The 12,654-nt window shown below is 37.4% G+C and overlaps 1 long non-coding RNA gene across 1 annotated transcript; it reads left to right on the top strand.

Annotated features, from left to right (window-relative positions):
• The first annotated feature begins 5,931 nt into the window (after positions 1–5,931).
• LOC103136921 (uncharacterized) lies at positions 5,932–8,804 on the top strand. The gene is made up of 3 exons (XR_001661864.1): positions 5,932–6,017; positions 7,945–8,128; positions 8,220–8,804. It is a non-coding gene; the product is annotated as an uncharacterized LOC103136921 (long non-coding RNA).
• Positions 8,805–12,654: the final 3,850 nt, after the last annotated feature.

Below are 12,654 nucleotides of genomic sequence, written 5' to 3'. Positions count from 1 at the left end.
CTCTCTCTCTCTCTCTCTCTCTCTCTCTCATTTAAGCACACCCGTTGCCATGACAAGCGCAAGCCAAGCGAAGGTTTCTTTAAAAAGCCTAACATTCAGTCCGTTACGATATCAGGTTTTCATGCTTGATATTTATTTTGCGATTCTTAATAAGCGCTCCCTGAACACAGAGGTGGTTGATTAGTTAATTTTAAACTCCTGCTCTGCCATTTTGGTAATGGTTCGTTGGGTCATTAATTTGAACACGTTTTGTTGATTTTTTTTGTTGTTGTTGTTCTTTAATAAAGTTACGAACATTTTGATAAGGCCTCAGAGGAGGACGTGCTGGTCTCAGCGTCCTGGCAGCGTTCAGTTTGTCACATAATGGCGAGATCAACTCAAAACCTTCCGCGATCGACGTATTGAACCCCTGCTCTCTAGCAAAGAACAGTTCAGAAACAATATGAAATGAGAAAAAAGCTATTCATTAACTGATTAAGTCGTGTTTTAGATTGTTCTTGAAAAACTAATCAGGTAAACTGATGGGTACACTTTTTACAGCAGAAGCCGCTCCCCTCTCTTGCAGGTTACTGCGTACCCCCGCTAAATCTTTTAGGGCAGGGGTGTCAAACTCAATTTCACCAAGGCCCACTTCAGCATATTGGCCGCCCTCTACGGGCCACATTGACGGTACAAATTGCCCAATTATACCCTAACCCATAAAAGATTATTACTCAAAATTATATACATCTAAAGGACACATATAACAAATATCACTTGATTCATTTTTTTAACTCTATAAATATCCCCACACTTAATGAAACAGTTGAATCAGACCTGGATATCCCGGTATCTATAGATGAACTTTCAAATGCAATAGATAAATTAAAATCAGGAAAAACACTTGGTCCGGATGGGATCCCTTTGGACCTTTATAAAATATTTAAAAACAAACTGCTACAGCCCCTCTATAATGTGCTTGCAGAAAGTTATACCCTTAAAGAATTACCTCCTTCTCTACGAAATGCAATCATAACAGTACTACCCAAACCTGGAAAACCTCTCACCAGATGCAAATCTTTTCGACCAATCTCTCTTATAAATTCTGACGCCAAAATAATATCTAAAGTACTAGCACTTGGGCTTGAGAAATTTTTACCATCCCTTTCTGAACCTGATCAGAACGGATTTATAAAGGGGCGGCAAGCCGTATCTGTCGTGTGCTGAATATAATCCATGCTAAATATGAACATCCCGGTATAGCTTTACTTTCACTTGATGCAGAAAAAGCATTCGATAGAGTGGAACATAATTATCTATACAATGTTTTATCTCAATTTGGCTTGGGTAGTTATTTCATAACCTGGATTAAAATAATTTATAATAAACCCACAGCCTCAGTTATAACAAATAATATTATATCTGATTAATTTACTCTAGCTAGGGGAACACGTCAAGGGTGTCCCCTCTCACCCCTCCTCTTTGTTCTGGCAATTGAACCATTGGCTTTTGCCATAAGGAACAATCAAAACATACAGGGTGTCAGAATAAAATGTATTGAATCTAAAATTGGACTATTTGCAGATGACATTATTTTAATGTCTAATCTGAAGTCCTCAATCCCTCCACTACTTAAAACTATCAACCATCAATGAGTTTGGTTATATTTCCGGTTATAAACTTAATGAAGCTAAATCCGCCATCCTATTTTTAAATCAGTCCACCTCACATTTAACATGGGGACGACTAAATCTTGCTCAAGTTATCAAGTCAAGATAATGCACAACAATAATTTCTATCTTGACGTTTGGGCTGATATTTAGCCCTGTCCTCGCAAGTTCTGCAGGCGGCGAATTTTGATTTGTTGAGAGCGCGAACACCATAGATATCTTCTTCTTTTGCTCTTTTTTGCAGCACAGAAGTTAAAGTTTGGTAGTCTGGTCTCCTCTTTCCAGACCAAACGTCCTCAGCTGGGGACGCTTGCTGTTCTGGAAGATTGGCCAAATCTTCCCCTAGGACAGCTCTCTCTTGGGTCCGGTCTTCCAATGCCGCTTTTGTCAGTACAGAGGTTGAGCTTTTAGACTCAACGCCCTCCTTTGCACCGCTAACTTTCCCAGCCGGGAAAGTTTGCTGTGACTTTTAGCTTTTCAAGGAAGTTTCTTTCACAGTTGGGGAAGGGTTGAAAAGATAGGCGTCGAATTCGTCGTACTCGATAGACTCATCCTTGTAACTACTGGTGTCAAAAGTTACCCCAGGAAGTATCTTATTAAAAATCTTCCTCACTCCTGTGGTGATCAAATATCCAGCACTAAACGTCAGGGGGAAAAACACGGTGGCTACAACCTGTTCCATATGTAAAATTGTTGAAAAACACAGAGCTATGAGTCAAAGAGATGCTTGGATATGACCTCCTGTTTTGAGATCCAAGCATTCATAACCTCAGATGTTCTTTGATCTATGTCATAGATGAGGTCATAGCTACAATGAGTCTGTAGTTCTGGGGGAATGTCTTGCTTCTGATCGTTGCTATGGAAACGGTTAAATCAGTTCTGCATGATTCAAACTATTAACCCTTTGCAACTGCATCACTGAATCATTCGAGGCGTCATGACGGACTTCAGAAGGGTATATTTCAGGAGGCTAGGGATTGAAACAGGGATATTAATTGTTAAATATTAAGTTTAGATTGACAATGGTATATTTTCATCATTCTATTAGGTTTAAAATTTTGAATCATACTTGACTTAAAAATATCTTAAAAATAAAATTTTGCATTATGCAAAAAATGGCAAGACAAATTCCTAGCAAAGTAGACATCAATTTATTATTATTATTATCATCATCATCATCATCATCATCATCATCATCATAGGGAAGTGTTTCAATTATGGGAGTAATATTTTGCAAAAGATGGGATATGAAACACTGAATCATGTAAAATTCTGCAGATTTAAAACTTTACTGAAGAAGAAATGATTAATTCCTGCAAAAGCAAAACAAACTAGGTTTGCAGATCTGTGACTAAAAATGTAAACGATTTAGCTTCAGTCTTCTTAAACATAGGACTGGACACATATGATGAAGAGAAAGGGAGAACTAAATGTTACATTTGTGGAGCGTAGTTTTGATGAACTGAAAGCCAGTTTCCCTGCAACAGCCTTAGCAGGCGTCAGCTGCATCTCTGCACACAGCGTGCAAAAGATGAAGATGAATGAAGCCACTTTACCTCCAACCAGCAGCAACTTTTTTGACATGTTCAGGTAATTAGTTAACAAGACAGATAATTTGTTGTTGACACTAGGGAAGCACTTCGTGCGTATTAGCTGACATTTGGATGTGGGTTGCCTGAAAACATGCATAGCAGACTTACATGACCGTCATGTAAATCATATTAAGTTTTTCTTATAACAGAGAGGCTACCAGTGTGGTTTTAAACTGTAATCTACTATTAAGAAATGCTATTGTCTTTAAGAACCTAAAAACAACTGCAAACCAATTATACAATGGTAACACAGACTCATTATACTTTTAACATTCAGGGGATAATCCAAACTCCCCAAAATTGTGTTGTTCAGCTTTGAATGTAGGTCATTCTTTGCACTCATTAATAAGATGGCTGCACAATTAAGATGAAAAATCACTTCTTAATATAATATTGAATAGGTTGTTTTTGAACCCTAATCCCTTATGCTATATTAAAGTGTTAATTTAATGTGCCCATTCAATCAGGTTCAACTAATTTTCAGGCACTATTGTTCAGTAAGTACCAATTAGGTCATTAATTAGCTGGACTTAATGAGTATTCACTTGCATACTGTGTTCAATGTAATTTTTAGGTTTGAAAAAAGAATGCTTTTAAAATAGCTTTAAATTCTAACTCAAATTCAGATGGCAGATTTATACAACAGTGTCTTATTATAGACGTGTAATTCTGTCTGACTTTTTAGCTGTACTTATTACTGAATGTAATAGAGGGGTATGGATAATGGCATTTGCTGACTGTTTCTGTTCTCTGTTCCTACAACCTTCAGTTTAAACTGTGACGTCTGAGTGCTCCTGGCCAGACTGTTGATAAAAATCAAGCAAACATGCATGACAACAAGTGGAGACATCTGGGACTTAAATGGGACTTGTTCATATCGTGCTTTTCAAAAACTTATCCTGTCCTATACAGAATCTTTGTAAGAAAGGGGGGGAAAAAATACATACTTGCAAAGGAAAAATAAATTCCAGACAGATTCTTGTGTTTTTGTTTTAATCCAAAAAAAACTGATAAGCAAATGAGTTTGCACCATAATAAAAAAAGTGCTACCACTCATGCATTGCATGTTATCTTTAAGACTTTTCCTTACCCATTTTAAGGAACATTTGTAATAAATATTAATGATCAAATATCAGAGCAGTGCTTATTAAATTATGCATGTATCAATGGGCTAGCGAGTGAGTCATCAATAGTTAAAAACAGACTATACATTTCTCATCCTGCATAATGTCTGGAGCCCCATCATGTAATGAGCAACCTAATTGCGCTTATGCCTCTTGCATGTCTTCTGACCAACCAACATGCATATGAAAACAACAAAATGTTATTAATTAGTAACAAGTTGTATTTACCTGGCAGCAGTCCTAATTTATGCTTAATAATTAAAAATTCTGCTTCACCTGCTTTTTTAATTTTTTAAAGAATTTTAGCTTGCCAGTTTTACGTCACAAAATAAACATACTATAGTTACATCGACTTTTATGGGAAAGTGGTTCATACATTGTGCAATCAGCTACTGTATACACCTGGTCAATAGTAGTTAATATGTGTTACAAACAACTTTTACGAGTGTTTAACAAAAGTAATTTGGTTCAGGGCTTTACATAATTTGAAATAATCTTTACTCATGCCTTCCTTTTCAATACCTGTATTTATAATTTAAACACTGAAGTGATCTATGATCGTATTCATACCTATTAGAATTCTAACAACTATTTTAATAATCAATTATTCTGTCAATGATTCTTAATTGGGTAAAAAAAAAAGTACTGGCAACTGCAGAATTTCCATTTTATAAAATGTTAGAAATACATTAAATTATGACAAAAATTACAATGCAACACTCGTTCCAACCATCCAAATCACCAATAATATGCTAGATTTCACAATCACAATATGATGTTTAAGTTCAGATTTAGCCAGGCGTAACACAGGCTAGGTTTAGCCTAGCCAGTGGCTAGGCTAAAGCTAATGCAGAATGTAGGCAGTGCGATCTCACAATAAAACAGTCTCTGCCTTACCGGTTGCCTCTCTGCTTGTTTGTAGATTTATCCAGCTCCGCACAGGCCCGCCACATGAGCAGATCATTGTCCAAAAATGATACAAACTCCCCTTTGCTTTGTGTTACCTTATCTGTCAATTGTTCCGTCATTGTCCGTCCCTCTTTATGGTCCGTGTAGTACAATCACTTTTCCGCCATGTTTTCGTCATGTCTTTACTTTTTTTTTGTTTTTTTGTTCATTCTTTTCACTTAATTTCTTTTCTTTTTTTTTCCTCTTCTCGTTTTCATTATCTTCCTTGCCTTCCAGAGCACCTTTTTCTACTTGTTTATGTTGTCATATATGTGGCTTGGAGTAGCCTGCAAGCTTGACATTTTGTGGCTTCCTTTCAATAAGGAGCTTCTTTTCGCTGTGCAAAGGCAAGTGGAGTGCATCACTAATAGCTTTTTTGTCAACAAACAACAATTCGCCTGAGCATTTCCTTTAAAGATACCAAGGGTCACAGGGCTGTTTCTATGATTAATGCTTTCCATGCCTGTCAATTTAAGTAGACAGCCATGTCTTGGTAGGTTTGTGTCATAGCCTTTTCTTTTTGAGATGATGCATTGAACAGTAGTGTGAAATGTTTGAAGCTCGGGAAATTGTTTTAAAACCTAACCCTGCTTTATTCTTCTCAGATGAAGCAACGTCCTTTTGCCCACGTCAGACCCAGGGTTCACGCAGGTAAGATGAGAGCCCCGTGGCGCTTGTAAGCCATATCATCCTGGAGCAATCAGGTGGGTATTCAAATCAAAATGACATACAAAAATTCTAAAGCTCGTTGACATTTTGCCAACCTTTGATATTGTGGCTGCGTTTTATACCTTCAGGGATCCAAACACAAACCTCGAGGGTATTTCACTGTTTCTGAGTCACAGCGCATATAAAGCGCATAGGCTATAAAGCTTCATTTTGGCCTTTTATGCAACCATTCACATCATGTCATTGATTTTGGGACTAATTAGCTCTAATACAGCTGTAGAAAAATGCAGCAAACGTATGTCAAAATGTGCAACATAAAAGAAACGGTCTCTTGTAATAATTCCCATTGTTTACATGTTATTAATTATAGCTTAGCAGTTCATGCTTTTATGTATTTACTTTACTACTGAGACCATGGACATCTGGACCGACCTTACAGATAGGCTTAGGTGACAATGACTGATTAATAATGAGGTCTTCGAGGATGATTTGGATTGAATTAATGCCAAAATTAATCCACTTTTATACACTGATTTTCAAACTTTTATTAACTTAGAAAAGAAATAGAATGACAGAAATAAATAGAGCAGGAAAAATACACATTAAAGATATGAGACACTTTAAAGAATTATTGAAACTATTCTTTTGTTTAGTCAGGTGTGGAGCCCTGTGGTGATCAGGCACTCATATGGCAGCTATGGCTGCTGGAAGCCATGCAGAACTAACAATAAGCTTGATCTCCATGGGCCAATTAGCCTTTGGAGTTCCCATGTAAAACCTTTCATCAAGAGCCTGTGAATTTAGGCCATTACAGACAGAGAGCTGTGCCAGAGGAGCCGCTGTGTCTCCGCGGATATCTTCTTCCCTGTCCAGTCAAGCCTGCACTTGTGACAAGCAGCCCTGTCCTCAAAACGTACACACAGGCTACGGCAGAACAGAAAAAAATGACACTAGACGCTGCTGGAAACCAATTACAGCTCCTAAATCATAGCCTCATTGTCCATTACAGTGGGCAGATGGGGTTGATTGAGCCATCATTATAAATGTAATTTGGCAATATGGTAGCGATTGACGTGCTAATTGTAAATCTTTTTATAGGACAGGATGGGAAGCCCTTTAAAGTATGAGAAAAGTTCAACTTCTGCCAAATTTAACTCTGAAATGATATGCATGTTTTAAACTGACTTGAACTTTGCTGTTTTTTTTCTCAAATCATTTTAAAGTGTACAAAAAAATAACTTTTTCATTACCCGGACACAGAGGAAGGAAACCAGGAGGTGACACAAAATATATTTTGCACAAAAAAAAAAAAAGGCTGTTTGGATATGACAGATTGTAGTTTTAATCATCACAGCTATTTCAGGGAACTCAAATTCAAATCACTCATTGTGCATTAATTTGCAAAAATCTGGTATGCCTCGAAAGCATTGTTGAGTCCTAAGTCACCTAAATTAATTATGGTTTGATGACAGATTAACAGATCTGTCCCATTGGTTTTCCCATGTACCAACAGATGTCTCCGTGAGTTTCAGTTGTCCAGCAGATTCGCAGATGTTGCCTTACAGTGTGCATAGCACAGGCTGCTCTCAATAACTACAAGCAAAACAGCAGCAAAGAACTCCTGTCTTCAAGTGATACATAGAAGAACTGAAATCCCTTGTCCTGTTATCTGGCTCATTCAATCCTGGTTCAGGGCCCCAGGAGATGAGAGGACGCAGGGCGCCCTCTGCCACTTTAAAAGTAGTAACCTGAGAGACCAACGATACTGTATTTAAAAAAAAAATAAATAAATAAAAAAAATATATATATATAAAGATTCAACAATGTTTTTTCAATAGCAGAAAATCAACATTTTCCTTAGAGGGCATGTAGACAGGGTTGTGCAAAACTCATCTTTTCAGTTTTCTCTTTGTGTGTTGTGTTTATGTGCATGAAGTGACCGATTTCACTCTCTGAATGCAGGTGTTAATGGCTGTGCGCTCACACCGTGTGGGGGGCAAGAACGAGTCTGATGGCCACTCACTGATATGTTTACGTCTTCCAACAACTGCCCACCTCCTTAATCACAGCAGAGGATGAGGGTCAGCCTCATTCTGGATTCTCCTCACAGCCTGGCTGTAGCTTTCAGTCACGTTCAGACCGTGAGGTTAGAAACATCCGACTTTTCAGAAAAACAAGAGCCGAAGCCCAAACAACACGAAAGGAAATAATTTCTAACACTTTGCTTTTCACATTAGCTCTGCTCTCCCTAGGCACTGAACCCTGAAGAACAGTTGGGGTAACATCCTCAAAGCTTGGCATTTCCAGTGAGGATTAAATACCTGGAATCTGAAGGTAGCAGAAAATGAAAAACTGTCTCGCCTGCATCAAGGAGCAAGCTTGTCATTATTAGCTACAGAGGAAGAAATATGCAACTTGACAGAGGTGAAGATTGTCTTCAACTTTTTTTTATTTCGATGGTCCTTCTTCTTTCTGTCAGGATGCTGCACTGTACCAGCCTTGAAGTGTATTAATGTTACCATTTTAATTGGGATTTTGTTAGATGTGGTGTGCCATTAGCACCGCAGGAGTTAGCTTCTCATGATGGAAGCTGTCAGATTGCTCACATTACTTGAAAGCAATCCCCAACTGGTAGTTCTGTTTTTTGAACCATTTAGCAAAGGATACAAAGATGTTGTGTTTTGTCCCAGTCACTTTGTTAACACCGGGATCTTTTGTCTTCTCACAAAGTGAACAAAAAAATAATCCCTGTCAAAATTAAATGACTTTGCTGAACTGTTATGATAAATGATCAAATTAAATTTGAGGATAGTTCTCATCTATGACATTTACATTTCATGTTAAATGCTGCATTAATCTACTCTATCATAGTCCATGCTTCAACTTACTGTTCAACAGAGCCCTTAAGAAACATACAGTGGCTACCTACTGACCAGAAGTCTAGCAGCTTCAAAGTCTCCACAGCTGAATATTTTAATTGGCATAAATTTAGATCTGAGTGTTTTGAAAACATGTATTTAAATTCCACATCATAGAATGAGGAGAAAAAAAGACCTAAGTCTAAAAAAGTTAAGATTGTAAATTTACAGGTTGTGCTGTGGTGGCGCAAGGGTTAAGCACAACCCACATATGGAGGCCTTAGTCCTTGATGAAGCTGCCGCAGGTTTGATTCCCAACCTTGGCGATCTTTGCTACATGTCTTCCCCCTTCTCTCATTACCAACTTTCCTGTCAATTAACTATCGAATAAAGGCCACTAGAGCCAAAAACATCTTTTTAAAAAAAAAAGATTGTAAATTTACTGAGCTTGTGTCAACATAAAAACAGAAGCAGAATCATGAGATTAAAAAAAAATGCTTCTAGCCAAGCTCTGTTTGAGAACAAGCAATAGTTTGTTGCTTGGGTTCAGTAAACATAGGTCAGTTCTTTCTTTGACGTCAATAACTTCTAAACTGACCGTGAAACAGTCCCTCCAGAATTTTGCGATTCTCCTGTCATAAAAATTCTTGCAAAGTCAGCAGATCCCCACATAGTTTTGCAATAATGCATAACTGTGTGTGTTGCAAATTTTCTGCAAGATTTTCAGATACATTGGGTCTAAGTGACTGCCAACCCCCACCTACAGGTGGCAGTAATTCTTACTTCTACTACACTGCTACCTCAGCTTTACTTGGTGTTATAGTCCGTGATTAGTATGGCGAGTAAAAGTCAAACTTACTGTCTTAATAGGTACAAATATCTCAAAATTTCTTGCACATATTTTAAAAGAAGCACCAAAACATCTGTTATTTTGATTGCAAAATATAAACAAAAGCAATCGCAAAATGCAAGAAAGACTAATTAAACTACTGAGAAACAACAAAACGCATCTAGCTTTAACATGAAGATGGTCGTCAATACAGGTTTATCATAAGTAAAACAAAAGATACTGTTCAGTTCAATTCGTTTTATAGAACTGAACAGTATGAATTCAAGACTGTTTTGAATTGCATAAAATGCAGGTTGTTTGCTGGGTGTGTCTGAAGGTGCAGTGGGTGAAGGTGTGATTAAACTCCATGATTTGTTTTCATCTTCTTTTTTTTAACATCAAGCTGTTCAGGAACTGCAGATATAGATTGGTTCTACCTACGGTCGAGCACCACATGTAAATGTCTTATTATTGTTTGGTATTAGATATTTAGCACAGATAAATTAAATGAAGTAAGTAAGTGAAATGTTTGGACTCTTTTCAAATTAAATCAAAAGAGGAGAAATACAAGCAGCAGGTATGTCAGTGACAAAGAATGCACTGCTCTCAAAAGATGTCACGTGCATTAAGTTGTTTTTTTTAAAATCACTGATAGCTTTTGTGTGCACAATGGGGTTTTTTGGGGGGTTTTTTTGCCAAATGTTCAACTCCGCCAAATGAAGATGCTGTGACATGATCAATTACGGCAGGAGCATAGACTTTCTTTCGCAACACATCGCTCCTTTGTGGACGGCACATGGAGACAAATGTTTGCGTCAGTCAGATTGAACTTCAAAAGGCCCGTGTTTGTGAGTGCGGGTGCAGGTTTGTGTGCGTCGGCCACCTACCTTAAAATGAAGAAAAGTGACCTGTACTGAGAATCGCCCCATTCCCCACCCAGTCTAAAGGCAAAGAAAAAAAAAGTGAAAGAAAAATCATCTGGCTGTGTTTGATAGATTTCACAATAGTTTTAGTTTTACATGAAAATTGCAGCCATTCAGCTCAAGTGACATCCAAGGGTTTATGATTTGCTCTGTGGATACACGGCCACCTCTGCAATTCCATATGTCCCCAGTAGCTGACAGGAATGGATAGGCTCTATTAACATAGATACAGGGGGCCAAAGGCTGTGTTGTAACTAGTGCTATTAATCCATATAGTTGGTCTATCAAGGTGCTGCGCTACATGGGATCAAAAGAAGTAGCCTGCTGTCATGGAAACACCTCCTGAATCTAAAAGGATTGTTTGAATGAAGTTTTTAGCAATTCTCTTGATGAGGCTGAATTTCTTTTCTGTTTCGTACAGGCACGACTATATAATCCTGATCATTTTTTTACTGTTGGACTTTGACAATTTTGTGTGTTTGCTTGTTACACGTTTGATTTTTTTTCAGTTATTTTGTGTGTGTGTGTGTGTGTGTGTGTTGTTTGAGTGTAGAAAGTAGAAGAAATAGCCATATTTCATGCATCTTAACAGCTCCCCAGTGTCTCAAGGCTGGGCTCTTTGATCAACACCATCAGGTTCATGTCTTGAAAGGGACATGCTGGGCTTATATACTGTGTACATTTGCAATTTAGATTCAACATGAAGAATATTGTTTGAGCATTTGCATGTCAAAGGAAGAATTTTAATTTTTGAAAATGGTCTGGAGTGGCGGTAGTTTGATTTTCTTTCTTTTCTTCATTGTTCATTCTTTCCTTCCTTCCTTTTTGTGCCCTGAAGATCTTGTTTTAGAAAAAAAAGAAAAAAAAAGCTAAAATTAAATAAAGCAAAAATGATGATCTCTCCCTGGAAGTGTGGCATTCTTTGGTATAATTTATTAAAGGGGTTATCTTCACTCTCCTGTTGATGCAAAACAAAGGTATGTTAATGTAATTTTAATATATTTGATGTTGCTTGCTATTTGAATATAAATCTGTTTCCTCTTGATTGTTAAGAATATAAATGAATTGTAAAGCTTGAGCAAATACAGCATGAATTTCTGCTTTTGCTACATCGTAATGCTTCCGTACAATTCCCTTCATTTCCTGCAATGTGTGTGTCCATCTGAACAAAGCTCTAAGTTAAATAACATGACAACTGCACTTAAAGATCATATTCACAAATATACTGATCACTGTGATCGTTACACCATTTAATATCCCATCACACCTTGTATTCTTGTAAGAGCTTCTGTAAAAATGGAACTGGTTTACTCAATGTTAATCACTTCTGATCTTAGACATCTGGTTTTTCACTGTTAAATTAGCAATATTGTATAATATTTACCAACAGCTGCTCCATAGCTACTCCCATGGGAGGCTGAGAAGAGGAGGTTAATATTACCAGTATTTTTTTTTCCCTTATGGCTGGAAAAAATACATCTGCTTCTATATTTACGAAAAACAAGATGATACTACAAAAAAAAGGAACCATACATTTTGGCTTTATAAATTCAAAAGCAGTGGCTGACTCTGTATGCAGCATGAAACCCTAAAATATCATCTTTTATGTCATGTTTTAGTCCTTGTCTAAATTACCCAATTTCCAGCTTCCTTAACATGCACCAGAGGGACCGGAGGGAAAGCTGAGAATGGTGATAAATATTGTTCTTATTTATGAAATGTAATAATGAATTTATTATGTTTCTTTATTCCGTTAGAGAAGTAGGACACATTAAAATGATCCGGTCTCTGGAGCAAAACAAACCTATAACCGAAGGAAAGGCTTTGGAATTTCTGTCATTGCCGGAGACATGAAAAGCCAGATAACGTAGCAAAAAGTAGCGCAGTTCATCAAGGAAGGAGCTGGAGGAGAATGGAGACTGGCGCGCCAATGCAATAGAAGCTGTTCGCATAATTGCTTCGTTAAAAACCAGTTGCTTTGTGTGTCCTAGAGTAATTAAGCAGTTGGAATTTTACATTACACTAGTGAAAATTAACAAAGAGCACATCTGGGTGTCCCATA

The sequence above is a fragment of the Poecilia formosa genome, unplaced genomic scaffold (genome assembly GCF_000485575.1).
Source record: "Poecilia formosa unplaced genomic scaffold, Poecilia_formosa-5.1.2 Scaffold35, whole genome shotgun sequence".
In the NCBI taxonomy this organism is placed as follows: Eukaryota; Metazoa; Chordata; class Actinopteri; order Cyprinodontiformes; family Poeciliidae; genus Poecilia; species Poecilia formosa.
The sequence above is the reverse complement of the archived record's forward strand: the minus strand, read 5'-3'. Positions and strand labels throughout refer to the sequence as shown.